This window comes from Gadus chalcogrammus, chromosome 14 (genome assembly GCF_026213295.1).
Source record: "Gadus chalcogrammus isolate NIFS_2021 chromosome 14, NIFS_Gcha_1.0, whole genome shotgun sequence".
NCBI lineage: Eukaryota > Metazoa > Chordata > Actinopteri > Gadiformes > Gadidae > Gadus > Gadus chalcogrammus.
This window is the reverse complement of record NC_079425.1, coordinates 22,946,312-22,965,960: the sequence shown is the minus strand read 5'-3', so window position 1 is coordinate 22,965,960 and position 19,649 is coordinate 22,946,312. Positions and strand designations below refer to the sequence as shown.

At 44.4% G+C, this 19,649-nt stretch overlaps 1 pseudogene; it reads right to left on the bottom strand.

The window, feature by feature from the left end:
• Positions 1 to 974: 974 nt before the first annotated feature.
• LOC130402983 (inhibitory synaptic factor 1-like) overlaps positions 975 to 19,649 on the bottom strand; it is a 37,650-nt pseudogene continuing 18,975 nt past the window's right edge.

Here is a 19,649-nt window from a genome sequence, read left to right as displayed (position 1 = left end):
CTCTTCTGCCGTATTGATCACAGCGGCTATTGGCGTTAGCCTGTGAATAAACACCGCCCTATCGAGCTGAATTCCCCGCGAGAAACTGAAAGCAAGAGACAACAAAAAACTTTCTTTGCAACTGTTTCTCGCCGTTCAATACCGGGGGGCTCAAAGACATTGCGTACGTATAGGAAAAAAATAAACAGGCGAGAGAAATGTCAACTGGTCTCGACCGGTTGTGTGGGGATTGCGGATTATTAAAGTGTATTCCTTCTTAAAGTGTATATTATTATATTGTATTTTATATATATTTTATTATGTGTATTCATTCGTCTTCCTACTTACCGGACATTAGTGTGAGGTTTTGATCAGTAGACCGAGAAGAGATCAATTATTGAAATGATTTATAAAAGTCAAGGGCAAGTAAACAGTGTTGCACTCCTGCACTCTGACTGGGTTTGGCCGACATCAAAGAGAGGAGCGATCACATGATGTGCATCTTGATACGTACCCCCAGCGAACGCAGCAGTCCCCCTTGACATTTGAAATAATTGGAACATGAAAAAGACAATGTTTATACAGATCAGAGAACAAGGATGTGCAGAGTTTTGTATCCACATTAAGGGAACAAGCATTATATTATTAATGTTTTTTTTTTCTTCAATTTATACTAGTGTATCAGGAGGAGAAATAACCTCTTCACACTTGCAATTTTTTTTGAACACTTTAAAACGTCAGACCTAGAAAAAGAAGAAGATTGCTTTGTTATTTCAATACATTTTGCAAATAATTACACATAGGGAATCCATTCAAACATATCTTTTCAACATTATAATAGGCACAAGCCTTTTGGTCCTCCAATACATTTTCTCTTCACTGCCTTTATATTGTCGGTTTTCCCTGAGCCTTGGAATGACTTTAGGTAGTCAAGTGATTTCCCATATATCATTTATTTATTTAGTAATCAATTTATTTGCGTATTAATCTATGATCTATGTATTTAATATTAAATAGTACACAGTCCTTGTCACGTGTTCTATGGTAATGCTTTTTCTCAGTGGTCCTTGGTTTTTCTGTTTGGTTGGAATATAGGGCAGTACAGTTTGGGTGCTCTTGTCCGACACTGTCTGTGTGCTGCTGTTTCGTAGCAGTTTTTACGGCAGCCCGGATTCAAAAGACCCTTCCTGGGTAGTGTGTGAGCTCCGGTCGACGCCTTGGCCGGGGACGGGACGTACGAAGGGTCCAGAAAGTGAGGATAGTGGAGTGAATGCTCAGAGTAAGACCGCCTCGGGGTGGCGCACGAGCTGGCCAGGGGACTCGTCTCAACGTCGCTGTCCGGCGTCGCCCGGCCGCTCTTGTCCCTCTTCGTCGTCGGCCGCCTCCGCCTGCTCCTCGTCGTCCTCGTCGTCATCACAGCACAGCGCGTGGTACAGGATCTTGTCGCTGAAGCGCACCCGTTCTCGCGGCTTGTGGCTGTGGGTGGAGCTACTGGCCTCCTCGCTCGATGAGTCCGGCGTGATGATGCGGGGGCCGTTGGGGATGGGCAGACCCCCGTTCATCTGCGAGTAGGCCGAGGCAGGTGGTGGCGGGGGGCGGCGGTGGCGGGCTGCCGGGCGTCTGGGTCTGGGCGGGGTCTCCCGACCTGAGCGTGGCAGCGGCGGCGGACGTGGCCTCCAGGTAGCTGCAGAACTCCCAGCTGTCCGACAGCACGTCTGGGTTGAGGGGGTCTGGCCGGAAGGCCTCGCCCGCCCCCGCTCGCTGCTGGACGTACTGCTGGCCGTGGCCACCGTCCAGTCATCGGGATCCTGGTCAAAGTCAAAGTCTGACGTGAGCTTGTCAATCTGACCCACCACCTAGAGAGGGAGAGAGGGAGGCAGAGGGAGAGAGAGAGAGGATGATTAGCTTCTAGTACAATGCAAGTGGGTCGCATTTTCATTTCAGATGCCTTGATTGGGGTAGTATTGTCCTCGCTTAAATTGAAGGCTGCAGCTGACGGAAATTTTAATAGCGGATTAATCAAACCATTTTTCAGTTAATCATATAATCAATCAAATGTCCTTAATAATAGCAAATGTCATCTCAAGTTACCAGAGTCCAAAGGGATGTCTTAAATGCGTTTGCAGCCAAGAAAAACTAACTATTACTACTATTAACTATTACAACGATACCAAATCTTTCAATTGAACTGCAACCTTAAGCAGCAAATTGTATTATTTGTGCTTGATAAATGACTTAAATGATTAATCAATTAAGATAATTAAGAACATTTTTTAGTTGGCTCAATTAATCGTGTAATCGTTGGGCCTGGTCAAGTTTTTAATAGGTGAGAAATGGCTACAATGACCTGTGCTGGCACTGAGCTAAAGTTTAGTTTATTACATTACTTTTACACGCGGCTGCACTTATCTTCACAACCTCCGTTTCGAGTGCAGGATTAGCCACCCACTCAGTCTGACTGAGGCAGGGAGAGTACACTGATTGAATTCCAGAGCACCAAGTGTTGGTAAACAACTCAAATGGCCAAACTGTTGTTCACTGGGCTTGAAAGATTACGAGCTACTAATTTGTCTTGCTCCATGCTGTAGTCCAGATCAATTTGATATAAAAAAAAGATTAAAGAAACAAATGGGTGTCTTCCCTTCACAATCGCTCGCACACGGAACTGCCTAATAATTTGTTTGTCAGTATACTGTCTGAAAATAATGTCATGTGCATAGTTGGCGAGCACTTTCCCGTACGGTGCGGCATGAATGTTTATTGTGAAATGATTTAATTTTTTTTCGTTGTCTCAATTAACCTCAATACTTCAGGCGTCAGCAGCCACGGTGCCGCTTGTGAATAAAAAGCACTTTCGCTCACACCGTGGATTACTAGCCGAGGACACATCACATTCAACCCCTAATACTCGACATTTTAGAACCTTTAATCAGCGTGTTCTGGGCTCAAAAACAATCCATTGTAAAATGAAAACACTCAGGCTTCCTGTCGCCCGCTAAATGATACATTTCCTTCAGCCATTTTGCAATTAAGCCAAGTGTTTGAAACAGGGAAAGTTTTTCCGAGAACATACACACGTGGAATTGGAACATAATTGCCGCTGAATGCCAACCGAAGTGAGGTTCTACCCAGAGATTTGGGAAACGTGGTCTTGAGCCTCTGAAAGTCGATTAAACGACAATGAAGCCTTACTCGTGTTATGGCTTCGTGTCTGAAGTGGGATTGGTATTTCTTTTGCATCACAATTTAAGGAGTGTGATTATCAGCCCTATAACCTAGACTTCAAAAGTAGGAATATGATTTAAATGAGGCTCACTTGTTGTGTTTATTGATAGCCGAGCGTGGCCTATGGTGCAGTCAGACTAATTTGAACATCTTGAAGTGGCTCCTTGATAACTCCTTACCTAGATTAAAACGCAATCACACAATTCATTCTCCTTTGGTATATTTTGCTTTCAGCGAAACTCGTTCTCTTGGTCTAGTTCAGTCTACTGCCCTACCAAAAAGTCTTGCGTCAACTTGAACCATCTACAATCAGAGAGATACGAGATATGATGTGTTTTCCTCAGTCCTCCCCCATACGTGTGGCTGCATGGTGTGTCTGTATGGATCAGTGCCTGGAAACGTGTGCTCGCATGGCACGCTCAGCCAAGGAGCTCTGGGGGTCTGCCAGTGTTGGTACGGTATAACTACAGACTATCTAGGCTATGCTTTTGCTCATTGGCACCATTGAAAGGGACCAGTGCTGAATGAGTGTTCTAATCGGCTAATGCTTCCAATGCTGTTTTCAGTGTGATTTGCTTCATACTCATGAGTGTCATTAAAAAATATACCGGTATATATCTTGGTGAATTAACAGCTTCTGTATATTTAAAAATGTGTTTCGTTTTTTCAATTGTCAAAGGATAATCTGTCAAATGTGTTATCAAAACGTGTTTCCGCAGCTGAGGCTAATACATCCACTATCATTTAGATGAACCTGGAACAATAGATCCTCTTCCAGTTTTCTTTGTCTATTTATTTAATTGGAGCAATAATACGGTTTGAGGACAAAAACCCAACGCACTGTCCCCCTCCATCCTGCTCAGCATCATCTGAATGTTAAATTACCTCCACAGTCAATCATAAGAGTGATCCTTTCTAGTCATTAGAAATCCCTTTTGTGCTCATAGACAGTAATCGGTAAGCTATGACAGACCTTTCACACCTGACGGACGTACCAGCAACCCTTTTCTTCATCTTTTTGTTCGTTGTTTCACCGTGAACAACATCTGTACCCAGTCTTTTGAGGTCACAGATGGGTCCAATGCAGCACCACTGAACAATAATCTGTGACTTTGGTTTCCCAGAGGAGAACATGTGACGATTGTGCTCTAAAAGTGAATGATTGTGTAAGCAAAATTGTTGCAGGGGATGGATGAACACGATCACATTACCAAGGGGAGTCGCCGTGTTTGATATAGAAACAGACAATGAGTAAAGAATGTGCTCAAATTGAACTTTCAGAATAATTATGAGATTAGCACTAAACCTGCATTTTATCTGCTAGGTTTTATTGGAATTAATGTCTGCAACAAGGCCCGGGTAAAACAAAGACTGCCTGGTCTGTTTAATTTTTTTTATGGGATTGAGAATGCTTCTGCATAAACAAAATATTTATACCTTTGAAACCAATCTATAGTCCTGCATTTGAGTATATAAGTAAATGCAAACAACTTATGTCCGGACATCATCGGCAAATCACTTGCTTATCAGTGGTTGGTGCATTGATTATGATCATTTAGCCTTGGACCTTTCCCAAGAAAGACTGCACCACTACAAGACAAAAGACAAAACATACAAAACCCAAAAACCAGTGCGCATTCCCTATACATTATACTTTTTCGCACCATCAACACATCTCTCTACTTTAGAACTTGAATATCATATTATGCTTCCTTTCATTTCCTGCCTCCAACAGAGACTGCTTTTTATTTCTGCTGCAACAGCATGTATTTTCCTCGTATCCTTGCTTGCACAATAGATGCCCAGTTGTGCAAACAAACGCCCACCAATCAAAGCCTCACCGCCTAGAAGCTTTTAATGATGTCAAACATGCAGTGTTCAATGGCAGGAAGCTATAGAATACAGCGGGAACATCTGGTGCAATCCATGCAACATTTTTAAACCCTTTTTTTTTTTTTTTCTTGAACAAAAAGGCTGCTTTGACAGAAGCCAGCAAACCGTTCCATGTGCCCATGATCCTACTCCATATAATCTGTCCTTCTTTATGGTTGTGCGTCAGTGATAAAAGACACACATGATGGTTTTGTCTCCACCACCCTATCCGTCAGCTATCAAACATGTAACATTTACAGCAGCGGGTCAGCAGGATCGAGAGATTCCGAGGCTTGTTGTGGGGGGCCTTAACAAGAAAGACTTCCATGCAGCCGCCTGCCTGGGTCCGTTGCTGCACCTCATCACCTGTCTTTTATGATCGCTCTGGGTAATTGAGGGCTGGAGTGAATGAAGGACACTTGGGGGGCCCTGACAGTGACCGAATTGTACAGTGATGGGAAAGACAGACTGAACGTAATCTAACACTGAGTGATGGTCGATAATGTAAAAAGAAAACTGGAAAAAACTCTTTGAACAGTCTCCTCTTTGCCACAGTAGTGATCTGGGTGCTGTCCACATCCATTACAAGACCCCCCTCTCTCTTATATTCCCTTCTACCTAGAATCACGCTTAACTCATCACAAGTGAATGCCTGCTTGTATTCCTCTGAGGATGCCACCGGTGCTCGCGTCAACGTTCATTAGAAATGACCATCGACGATCATAGTAGAGTTCCAATTGTGATATGTAATGCACGTTGCAAAATCGATTCAACACAAGAACCGAGACAGTCTGAAGCATTCTATGATTTGTCTGAGAAGTTCACCATCTGCGTCCAACATTACTCCGCCGATGTTGGAACAGATGTGTTTCGATGTGAACAGACTGGTCCCTGGTTTCATTTTGCATGATGCACAGAAATGGAGGCTTTCCAAGCACCATAGGAATATTGGACCTATTGATCATTATCTCTGCCACAATAATCAATAATCAGATGCACAAGGACTCATTAAAGAGAGGGGGGACTCACTTTCTGGGCTCATCTAGTTTTTTAAAACTGTAAACTTAGGGATATTTTGGGATTGATAGAAACAGAATGGATGAGTACATTGTCTTAAAATTGCCATTCTCTATCTCTCCCTATCCTGCTATTATTTCTATAATCACTGTATAAGTAAACTGAGGGAAGCAAAAAAAAATAGGCTACTAATTACCAAGCCTCCAGCGTTAGGAAATAATTTATTTCCCATATGGATCAATGGACCCATATAAATAAATGTTTAGGAATAAATTAAACTGTATGCATTTCTCAACGTTACAATTAATTGTGAGCCTGCTCCTGTGCAAGCGTTTAACTTGCTGCAAGCACTTCATGCAAGTTAGGAAAATGTTTCTGCAATTATCCAATCTGGCATGCTGGCTGTAAGATAAAATGTTTGCAAATATTGTTTTAATGTTTTTAGTTCCTGCAGCTTTCTCCCAATCTCCCCAGCCCTCTCCTGTTCGCACCCAATTGAGCTCTACTCCCTAACAGGGGTTGAATCCAAATGTGCGCTCCCATTTAGTTTGATACCACTTCATCTCTCCCGGCGGCGGCGGTGGCAAGCATTTCACTGAAGTCACTTCAGGATATGTTCACAAAAAAACTACAGATGGCTCCTACTTTCAAATCAATAGCGTTCTCCGTAATGTAGGTGTAAATAGCTGCACAATGTTTATGCATTCCCTTTATCGAAGGTGCATTCTCCTAACGGACTTGTCCGACAAACTGATGAGATGGAAAGGCTAGCCCTCAGCCTCCCAATGTGTTTTTGATTGTTTTACACAGCAAACAACCGGAACCCCTTGTTGTGTTCCCTAAGATGCATGAGTTCGAGGGCTGGCGGACTAGAAAGCAACCCACCAACATACGGGTGCGACTTGCATATCTCCTCAAACCAAAAGCAAAGAGTTAAACCCCATATTTCGCCAGGGGGGCTGTTAATGGTGGGTGGGTGAGTGTGTAAATGCCACCCTCTATTTACCAACACTTATTTAGTGCACGTTGGGTCGATGAGCAGGAAGGCTTTTTACCGGGGCACAACGGTAAGTGCCCTTACCTTTATGTCTCTGAGTTGGAGAAAGCAGAACCACCTGGGGAACTGTGCGCCTGGGGAGCATGTGAAGACGTACAAAGCCACACTCCTGTTGGGTTCACACCAATAATCTCGGTTTGATACCAGTCGTTTGTGCTGTCTACATTGGCCTTTAAGGACTCTTGAGTACTTCACAGGAAGGTACTATTTGCAGGAGTTCAACATAGGAAGTATCCGTCACTGATACTGCAGTCTACTTCTACAGTGCCACTATTTCGAGCACTAAAATGTCGGTTGCTTGAGTTGTTGGTTACATTAAATCAGTTATCGTCCAGCTGGTTAATGGTGGGTGGGTGTAAATGGTAAATGGACTACTTTTATATAGTGCCTTTGTAACCACTCATAGCATACATTCATTCACCCATTCATACATACATCCCCAGACCGACATCAGTATCAATCATTCACGGCAACAGCCAGCTCATTGGGATTATTAAGGGTTAGGTGTCTTGGACAGGGGCACCTCGACAGGGGATTGTACTTGCAACTCTCCGGTTGCCAGTCAACCAGCTCTACCTCCTGGGCCGCTGCCGCCCAACAGTATGTGTTTGTTTGCGTGTGAGAGGGAGGAAAAACATGCAATAAACCATGAGGACCTGATTTTGGCCTGGCCATCCTGATTGGTGAGATGTGATGCTTGTGGTCTTCAAGAGGAAGTAAGGGGTCTTTGAAGGGTCCTCAGGACGCATCGCTGCTGTAATTATCCTGTCATGAAACGGGGCTGTGAGCCCAAGACTTCTTCACACACATGCCTCCAGCTTTTTCATCTTTCCGGAGTCACTCATGTTTATGGAGATGGTAGAGAGCAAGGGTCAGACCGCACAGGACCAACCCCCTAATCAAAAGCGCCATTACCAACTTCAGGGCTTTAATGGGCGCCATTTATCCCCGGGAATGATGGTAAGAGGTCAACCCTTTCCCTCGAGGCAAAGGAAAACCGACCCACTTATATATACTAAACACCTTCAGTATAGCCCTACGTTGCTTAATTTAAGCTATTACGCTGGCCAGCTCATCCCACCTGCTGTTTGGCAACTAGTGAGTTTATTGGAAGGCTTTGATGATAATTAAAACCAGGTTGTGCGTTACACTTGGTGAGCAAGCCAGAGAGGGAGGTTGCATTTTACAGGCAGCTACAGTAAAGTGTCTTGGGGTGAGGCCCACTGAACTACTAGCCCTGTACACGGGCCATTTACTGAGGTTCCCCTCCATTGAGTCTCTGTGTGTTGAAAAAGGTCTTGAGCCTTTGCAATCTCTTTGGAAGTAGAAGAAGTTCTGCAAGAGGAGGCTCAGTCCAATCCAGCGATTTCCTTTCTGGCAGTCATAAATGACAGTCCATCTCTAAGACAAGGCTAAAGCAGTGAGCATAGAATCACCTAGTCAACGTATTAATCAGGAACAATATTGAATAAACAACAAAGGTACTGTGGTGTCTGATCTCAGTACAAGTTGTGTATTGCGAGCAGTTGCTCTGCAAAATTGTATTGTCTTAAATACACAATTTCCTTCCAATATTGCTGTAATTTCAGTATGTATCAGGCAACCGTCACACATCTGCACAAACAAAGTAATGGAGAGTTAAAGACCCCTGTCGACATTTATCAATTTCAAATAAGTGTTCCTCTGGCATTTGTATGCTATCGTCTCTTCATTCAATGATTTGTGTGGTTAACAAAACACAACTTCTTGTTATCACTGTTGTGAACACTATTTTAGGCTATTTTAATAGTCTCAGTCAAGATCCGGGAGGTGTGATAATCTGAAAGCTGTTGTGACGAGTGTTGTTACTGCCAACACTTGTCACTTGTCCAAACCTGTACGCGGTAATCCTGAAAACAACATATAGAGCGGCAAAGAAACCGACACACTTCAAAACCGAAAACACATTTCCTGCGTCTGACACTTAATATATCATTACGGCCCCCACTGCAAGTGTACTTCAGGATACTTTCCGTTATTTTGTTGTAGCTGAACATGGGGTCAAGACTGAAAGCGCTTGGCCAAAGCATGGGGCAGCACTACTAATGCGGGACCAACAACTTGTATAGCAGGAAGGTTTACTGCTTATGTAGGAGTGTGCTTTTCCTCGCACCAAATCCTATAATACATTACCCTTGTGTATATCTGCAGTTAGCTTGCTTAGAGACTAGGCTATTTATTTTCTAACAAGCTTTTAGAGGAGGGTTTAACCCAACAAAACATCCACGGTCATTTGCGATGAGTGAAAGCCGGCGTTACGCGCTTGTTGTTTTCCAATCACTTATGACGGATTTGAAGGATAAGGTCAACCCTCTCAAGCTCTACAGCTGTTGACATTGTCCTGAAACAATTAGTGTCTTAGTTAAATATTTATCAGGCTTAGGCACGGATGTATCTAAATACTGAATTACATGGAAAAGGTCATTAAAACACAAATTCTGAAAAATCATGATAGTTTAACATATAGGCCTATTGCGCTGAAGAGAAAATATCACATTTATAATAACTCACCGCATACTAGATCAAAAAAGGCAAAGAAAATGTTACCACAAATGGTGTCCCTCATCTAAATGAATATCGATTTTGTTTTATATATTAATTTACAACGATAAGATGCATGGTGTAGCCTCCCTCACTCATTAAACCTATCAAAATGTGTACGGTAAAGGCTTTAAACTCTCGTTTACAAAGACCGCGCCAAAGTCAATGATGTTAGACCCAGTGTCTGCAATCTATCTTTATCTGATTCAACGTGAAGAACCCCCTTCTTGTGTTTTAATCAATGTTCTGCACACAAGGCTCTCAGCTGCACTCCACAGCAGTCAGCCATACCATCTCCTGTAAGACCTGAAACTCGGGGCAACTACGTTTACAATAAAAATACAATTCTTTCTGAACATCTCTCAACAAAATCATTTTTGGGGGGACTCCTATAGTGTCTCCTGCAATATTTGTAATCAGTTAAACTGATGAATGTTAATCTAGAACTGAGATCAAACCAAACTTTAGCTTGCTCGGCAAACTAGTAGCGTCATCCAAATAACGCAGTATATATATATTTGTGTTAGATGTCTCTCTTCTTCGTAACCTACTGTCACCTCTAGGTGCACTACAGACGAGGCGGTTATTTGAACTCGGGTGATAAATCTCTGCTGCCGTTTCAAAAAGACAAGATGGAAGGAAGCTGGGAAATGGAAGGGGGGAGGGCGGGAGCAGAAGTGGGAGCGTCAAGCCTTTGAAGAGAAAATAACCAATATAGCGACGCACGCTCCTAAACGGAAAGTTGAGGGGCCTCAGGAGTCCAGCGCGCACCGCTCTTTCAGTGCCACAATAGAGTCTGCTGATATTGGCATTGCGCTGTTATCCTTACTTCTATATTGCAAAATATTTGTCATTGCTTCCAGCGGGCTCTCCGCGTTTCTATCAGTGACATGTGTGGAGCGCTCGGCCGTGGACTGACACACCTGTCACAGCTTGTCTCTCTCTCTCTCTCCTCTCTCTCTCTCTCTCTCTCTCTCCTCTCTCTCTCTCTCTCTCTCTCTCTCTCTCTCTCTCTCTCTCTCTCTCTCTCTCTCTCTCTCCTCTCTCTCTCTCTCTCTCTCTCTCTCTCTCTCTTCTCTCTCTTCTCTCTTTCAACGGGACGTCTTCAGCCCGCGACTCCTATATAGATATGGCGCTTCCTAAAGCGCGGCTTTGAGAACGGCCAGTCAAAACGTCGGGCCCGCTAGAAGCCGCTGACTTTTTGACGGAGACCTATTTGCAAAAAAATTCCCAAGCAGACGTTTCGCCCGTGAGGCCACCATCTGGCAGCCCTGCATACCTGCTGGTGTGACGTATTCACTCGCTAGCCCTGCCCTTTCTGTTGCGGTGCATTCTGCTGTGCTTGTTATCGCATGTTGTTGTCCAGAGCGCATAAGAAGTGGTCGGGCGGTTCTCCTTTTAGTTGTGACTGATGTTGTTAAGAGGGTCATGCATTGGCCATTCAGGTCATATTCAGAGTATTTCTCAGCGGAAAGCTGTGTGTGTGTGTGTGTGTGTGTGTGTGTGTGTGTGTGTGTGTGTGTGTGTGTGTGTGTGTGTGTGTGTGTGTGTGTGTGTGTGTGTGTGTGTGTGTGTGTGTGTGTGTGTGTGTGTGTGCCTGCATCCGTCTGCGTGTGTGCATTGAGATGGTCCTCTTAAGATCTTAACATATATCTAGGTGACATCTTCACATATATCTAGGTGGACTGGACATATATTTCTATAGTTTTTCTTTCGGTTGTCAACTCCTTGGGCCTCTGACCATGAGTTACCAATAACTCAATAAGCGTCTAATCCCTGTAGGGCAGTGGGCTGCATTCTGATTCAAGCTAGGCTCTTATTGATCAAGCATTCGTCATGAGGGCACTACTTGAATATTGTGAATGAGGTAAAAAAAAAGAATGTCCGCCGGAGAGTTTGGAGTCTGATGTGCGCTGTGTTGTATTTCAAAACCAAGGTTTAGCCCCTTCTACAACAAACGCACCTTTGATGCCCCACCACATTAAAGCAAAAGGCAGCCTTGAATGCTAAATCTCAAAAGGCCAGCCTAACTCTTTCCCATGGTTACATGTTTAGCATCATGCAAACCCCTACCCCCCCATGGTGACGTTGTGAAAACAATGAGTATGCATCACCTCCATTCATGAGGTATTGGAAATACATAAGCTCTGAGACGTATTGATCGCTCGAAGCCTTCCTGGGAGCTATGGGGAATCCTTGTGTGTTTACCGAAAGCTAGGGAACTGCGTGTACAGCAGTGTACGCTGCCCTGCTATTTTCCCTCGCAACAATTATGATTGTCTTTCGCAGGTTTCTCGTGGTAATTATAGGCTACAGAGTTGGCATGGGGGAGGGTGTGATGTGGGTGAGACGCGGTCCTCTCACCGCCAGCCCCTCCAAGCGAGAGGAGCCCGTTGGACAAACCGAGCCCCCGAGACGGATGAAAGGAGGGCTGTGTTCCCGGTCTACCTTCAACCCCCATTTTTGTATACAAAGAATCATATCCATATGCATCCATACATATCCACATGTGTTACATACAGTATTAATACTCAAATACTAACACACAGGCATGCACACATGCATACACACACTCACTCACTCACTCACTCACTCACTCACTCACTCACTCACTCACTCACTCACTCACTCACTCACTCACTCACTCACTCACTCACTCACTCACTCACTCACTCACTCACTCACTCACTCACTCACTCACTCACTCACTCACACACACACACAGGCATACACATTCACACACACAGGCATACTCACACACACACACACGCGCGCACGCGCACACACACACACACACACTCACACTCACACACACACACACACACACACGTACAGCACATACATACATAACCAAACCTAATGCATTTAGTGATATAAGAAAACAAACGTGTCTTTATAACAGGGGTATTTTCTTGGAAGCGTGATGTATGTAGGAACATTGGCTTCTCAAACAACAATGGTATGTATGTTCTCCTTTGAAATTTCCATTCCGGGTCAGAACGTTTTTTTTTTTTTTGGCCTCTGTGTTATGACTCACTATTCTCAGAGTAGCCCGGGTTGCCAGATATGAAACAAATTGGCACACAAGCACATCGTGCTGAAGCCATGGAAGCAGGCAAACAAACTGGATCAACTGAGATTGCACTAGATTCTACCTAATTTTTGAAACACGGAGACAGCTTAGAGCCTGGAGGGATGTCGTGGCTGATGCCACATGAGCTGGCATAATTTGAAAACAATGAATACATTGAAACTGAAACATGAGCTGATCAATTTACAGTGTGGGACGCGCCGTCGCTTGACATTGTCAAAATAGAATAATAGCGTTTGTCTCAAATATAATGTTGTGCTCTGCTCAACCTGGCAACCCACGTAAGCTTGAAGTCTGGGGAGGAGGGGGCGGAGACAGCTCTCTCCGATAGTGTGAGTTTGGACTGGAGCATCCATTTTTAACTCTGTCAAGGATACATATTGTTCCCTTTATAATGCAGCACAATAATCGTTTCATCTGTAATCTTGTTTTCATAATAGTTGGAAGTCAAAAATCGTAATTGAAAATCAAATTTGGTTAATCGCTCAGGCCTTATGCATAAATACATACATACATAGTGCAAATATGTCTTCTTCAAGGGTGAGTGGAGCTTGCATAGCTTGTATGTAAATCCTAACCATTCATTTTGCGCAACGATTTGGCAAGATCATCCTTTTATGAAAGCATAACACAAATATAATGAAAAAAACTATACATTTGTGACCACGAAAGCACAGTATCCCCTGAAGCCACCAGGTAAATCAATCCGGCTGGGAAGTCAATCTGCACCCCACATCACTTTTCTCAAGGTTATCCTAAAATATAACACCAATACACAAATCCAATTCACTACGGACATCGTGTATACTACCTATCCACTGCAATTTGAAATCTGCACTTTATATGTATGGCCTGGGATTAGAAAAAAAAGAGGACCTATGGGATGGACTGAACTTTGTCAACAAGTAATTCAGGAGATTAAATGAGCCCACACTAGTCGTGATAGAATCAGCATTCTGTGAACAGAATATGATGTCCTGTAGTTCACAATGAAACCTCAGGACAAAGAAACAAGTAGTCTCCGTAATACTATACATATAAATGTTGGATAGATGTCAAAATATCCATTATTGAGTGTACTGTGCGGTCATATGCTACTGGGTCTAGATAGAACAACCTAGTCGATATTTTTATACACTATAGTATATATATATATATATATATATATATATATAAAAAGGCGAGGATAGTAATGTCCACAAGAGTTCATCCTTGCATTCTTTATATACTTTCCCTCCACTGAGTGTCAAGTCAAGCAGACTGACTGACCGGCTGAGTGACCGACTGACAGTCCTGCGGACGGACTGGCGAACACACAATCAATCCAGCACACCTGTGCCACAATGCAACATTCTCAGAGGGTACTTAAATTTGTATGCATCTTTTTTAAAGCATTGATTATTTTTGAGTTTTTTGGTGTCAAGTCGGATTTGACAGAATATACTGTATGTCAGGGCATGGAATCAATACACCAAATTCTTCGAGAAAGTCTTTCTGCATTTCGCTTCCATGCATTCTTTGTATTTGTCTTTTCTGGAGCAATAGAGGATGTTACTTGGGGAAGATAAGAGTACAATTTCAACATTACATAACAAAATGGATATTTGATGAATCTTTGCATTGACAACAGATGGCTGTTGTCGTGTGGATCTCTGCTGGGACTCTCCAAGGACTTTGACAAAACTAGAAAGGCTTACAGGAAGGAGGATCTTGAAGTCCCACGTCTATTCGTTATTCAAACGTTGACATTGAAATCAAACTAGTGTGAGGTCAAACCAAGCATCCAATTAGCGGGTAGAACGTTAAGTAAGGAAGCTGGATAGGGCCATTTACTGGAAAACATTCATGAAGTGTTTTTTAGATTAGCCCCTCTAGTTTATTTGTCCTTGCCTGCATTTCCAGTGGAGCCTAACCCCCCTGTTCGCAGCCTGCAAGTGAAAACGCCGCCTCCAATCCTAGTTGCTGCTTGGTTTTTTTTCTCTCAGGCTTGACGATGCAATAACTGTCATTCTCTGAGCACCCACTGATGCAAGCCCTGCTCTTTCACACACCATTCCACACACCGGCTTCAGGAAAACATTTGAAAAACGTCCACATTAAATAAACATAGAATCGTATGTGTATGTGTAAATGTGGAGGCAAAACCCTACACGGTTGAGCCTCTTGGTTTGGACAGTGTTTTGACACCCCTCAGTGTCTCTGTCTCCTTGGCAGCCCGGTTTTTGATTGATGGCAACAAAAGCCGTGAAGGATTCTTAGGGCTGAACAGAGAGATAACTGAGTGGGTCCAAATGAGTCCGTCGCGCTGCGAGTTCGACTGCCGTGGACTGAAGGGGAGGAGGAGATGGAGTGACAGAGAAAGTGAGAGAGGGGGTGTATGAGGAGGTGGGGAGGGGGGTGAAGGCCTTGCAGTTCTGCTGGCAGAGCAGGACGCAATGATGCCTGCGTCATCAGCCTGGGGGTCACGTAAAGGATGGGGAACAACAATACCCGCCATGTGACTGCATGGCGGGGCTCTGCCGACAGCCATCGACCTAGTCCATCACGAAACGGACACTCATGCACACACACACACGCACGCACGCACGCACGCACACACACACACACACACACACACACACACACACACACACACACACATACACACACTGAAACATTTCATTGTCAACAAACAATGTGTGCGCAAACATGAGTGTGTGTGTACCAAAACAATGTTGCACGTACATTACTCATCTCCTGAGTGATGCACAGCAAACACAAGCCTCCATCGCATAACAATGTCAGGGTCTGCCAGATTAAGGCACAGTCTGTGAACGAAAACAGCCCGGATACGCCGTCCAAACGAAGCCAGTAGTGATCCTGTTCGTCCGACCTGGCAGCTGAAGATATTTAAAAACAAGCTAACAAAATAGAAATCCTCCATGGGTGAATCATTCGCTGCTCTATACTTCCACTGTTCAATGACCGCCTCCTGCTCTGAGTCACAAGGCAAAAGTCCCATATATCTGACCTTGGGTTTTATGCAACGCTCGTACAAAATATACATGACATCAGTGAGTGCGCGGCGAGAACCGTTTAGCTCGGTTAGTCATACACCCCCCCAAACTCTCATCTCTCCCCCCGCACTCCCCTCTCCGTCACCCCCTCCGTCACAGTGAGGTGATGACTGCCGTGATGTCACAGCGAAGGGGGCAGGAAGGAGTGTGGACGGTGGCGGTGTCTGACGGGGTAGGGGGCCCTGGCGTGCTTTCCCTCTTTAAATAGCCACAGATTTAATCTACACACAGCAGCAGAGTTCTGACAGCTCCTGCCTCGGCTTCCCCCCCTCCCCGCTTGGTGACACATTATTTTCTCTCCTCTCCTCTCTCTCTCTCTCTCTCTCTCTCTCTCTCTCTCTCTCTCTCTCTCTCTCTCTCTCTCTCTCTCTCTCTCTCTCTCTCTCTCTCTCTCTCTCCCCTTCCATCCTTCTGGTCTCCACTCTATGGACCGCCAGGCCCCGCAAGCCGTTGTCAGTTCCATTCTTCCTCCATGTCTGAAGAACCAAATGGATTTACAGGCTTTGCCGTCAACCACTCCCTTTTGCCCGCTCGTGGATGAGGCTCCTTTCCTCTATTCCTCTGCTCCTTTCTCTCCATGCCATCCATCTTTTCATGTTGACATGGTCATTATTCTCATTATAGCGCCCCTGCCAAGCCGGCTCTTCCCTGCTTCCCTCCATACGTCTTTGTCTTTGACTTCTAGTCGCTATCCACGCGCGTGTGTGTGTGCCGACCTCGATATATATGTGACTTTAGCCGATGCGCACGTCCAGCTGTGACGCTGTAGAAGCAGGGAACCCTGATAAAGACCAGAGACCCTGCTGCAGGATGCTAGGGGCTTGCAGTCTGGTTTCTCTTTAAAGACCGAGCGCATAGCTTTGCCACTGTGGTTATGCAAAGAGTTAGGAAAAACATGAGCTCTGCGCTACTGACAACAGTCATGGCATTGCCTGCCAATACCGTCTTACCCAGGAAGCTTGGATGACCCCTTCCAGCGTGTTTCTCTTTGAGATATCTCCATCCCACAGCTGACCTGATCTTACTTGGCATACCCACGTCTTTGTGGAAAAACACAGAGTTTTTTGGCTTCTTAAAAAGATCATCCGATGTTTAGTGCCACCAGTATTTACTCATATTCCTTGAACAATAGAATTTTTTCTGTTGAGCTCAAGACTACTTCATGATTAGAAAGTCTTGGCAAGGAATGGATTAGGAAGGCAAGGTTAAATAATGAGGGAAACTGCGTGAAAAGTTTCCCTCCAACACGTGGAAAACCAAGTTGGGCTCGAAGACCATGGGCCCTATCTTGCATCCGTGCGATTGACTTAATCACTGGCGCATGTGTCGTTGCTAGTTTGCAACTGGCGCAGAGCGTTCTTTTCCCTCCTGCTCCACGCGTCGGTAAATTAGGGAATGTTCTTGTGCCCCAAGGGGCGGTTCGGCGAAAGGAGGAGGCGTGTTCTGGCGCAAACGTTCCCTGGTGCTATTTTGGAGTTTCAGAAACCACTCCCGCCACAAACCACGAAATACCTGGTTTCAAGTCAGTGTCAGTATTTCAATTCTTGTGCATCTGTCTCATCGGAGACAGATGCCGTAGAACCGCCCACAAAGCTACTAGCGCTTGGCGCTTCTCACATGCGTTTCAGACCGTTAAAATAGGGCCCCATGAACAGTGGGGAGAAAAAACTGAATTTGGTTGATGTTGGAGCCATGCATGGGCATTGTTTGACATTACCCTGGCTCGGAGCTGATAGGATGAAAGAGTGAGGCAATATATACAACAAAAAAAAAAAAAATGCGAGACAATAAAAACAGTTTGCATGCTGAAGCTGGAAAAGCAGGTATTCTGCAGACCAGCTCGGCTTTTGTACTTCTTTCTTAAAGTTCCAAATAAAAGTTAAATCGTTGCTTTCCTCTTCTTGCTCAAGTTTAAGTGTTGTACTTTCCACAACAATGTAAATATCTACCAGGGTAATCAATGGGAGGTATGTTTGTGACTTGTGCACCAGTCTGTTCCCTGGATCCCCTGTCGTCCTCCACAATGAAAACTGCAATAAGCGCACCAACAATCTTTTGCACGGAACCCCCTAATTGGTACTGATCGAAGAAACTTCCCTCCCTCCAAACTCCCTCCCCTTCTACCCAGCTACTTTGTCAAGGCCTTGCTAGGGAAATCTGCTATGTAGAGTATGAAAACATGACATATTATCAACTGTGTAAAAGTATTGCTTTTGAGATGGTTTTCTGGTCCAATCTCATTGAGGACATGGCCTTTATTCTCGATGTACCAAGGTATATAAGATAGCGTAACCCTGGGAAAAAAAAACACGCATCAATTATAGAAACATGCTTATTAAATACAACTAAATGGTGGTGAGTCTTTTGAAACAATTACATTTCTACTTGCAAATAGGTTAAGTCTGTCCCTGGTTATAGTCGATTGGATTGGATATGACTGAACCATCGGTACCATGTTCACGCCCAAACAATGCCATCTGTCATTGTCCTGACACCCTTCACAACATGATTAATGCAACAGCCCAACTTAACCCTAACCCAACCGTTGATGTATATAACGCATGTTATCCTCAGAAATCGATAGCTAACCCATAAGAAACTCAAAAGCCCAACAACGCAATGCAATTCATAACATAAACAGTATTTCTAATAAAAGAAGTACTAAAGCCACTATTGCTACTTCTACTACTAATTTTATACCACTACTACTATTTTACTACCACTACTACGACTATGTCTACTACTCTGCATTTTATGAATAGTAGTAATTACTGCTAGTAATTATAATGCTGATGATATCATTTAACACTGCCACACGTAAATCAGTGATCACATGCAATAGATTGTAAATGAGTCATGTATCTAGTGGCAGTGCACTCTTTCCTGGGAAAATGAGAGGGGTATTTTTAGTCCATGTGATTGTGTGATGACAAGGTGAAATCCATTTCTATGAGATATTCTCTCGACCCTTCACAGTCCATGCACAATTAATTTGATACAAGCTGGAAGCATAAATCCTGGATGATTATGCTGTGTTCACGAGGAGAGCGATGAGCATGTTCATCTTCGCGGGTCTCAAGAACAGTGGGGAAACGGCAAATTAGTTTTGTTGTATTATGCAGATGTTGGCGCATTCCGCAGAATCGTCAAGATTCAGTGAAGTGTGTGTGTCAGCAGGTGTGTGTGTGTGCGTGTGCGCTACCAGGTTATTAATGTAATAAAAAGAAAAGACTCGATCATTTATATTCATGCATTTGCGGTTTTCTGATGATACCACGTTTTTAGATGATGCGCTCCACGCCACCGCGGCGGCGGCGGCTCCGAGTTAAAGACATGATGCCTTAACGACCGCGGGTGTGCCTCCCCCAAGGTTGTTTAGCCTCCAGCCCGTTGTGTTTTCCCCGCTCTCTGATCTGTGAACCCGGAGAGCCCAGGCAGTCATGACCGAAATGTAAATGCAATCCAATCCTCCTCCCCCCCCGCCCCTACCCGTCCACCTCCGCCGCCGTCCTCCCTCAGAACACGAATGCAATTAAAATCCCACTAGCCCCCGATGGAGAGAAGACATCTGCGAGGTGGTGTAGCTGGCATCCTACATGGGACCGAGCGGCAGCCATGACCGCCTGTTCACCAAGCCCTGGCAGGAGAGACGAACTGTGGGTCCCTCTAATGACCTGGAGCTGTTTCACGGTGATGGATGGATGCTGAACGGCCTGGGACCACTTTAGGTCAATAGGGAAAAATATGGTAACACTTTATAATAAGGTGCCAT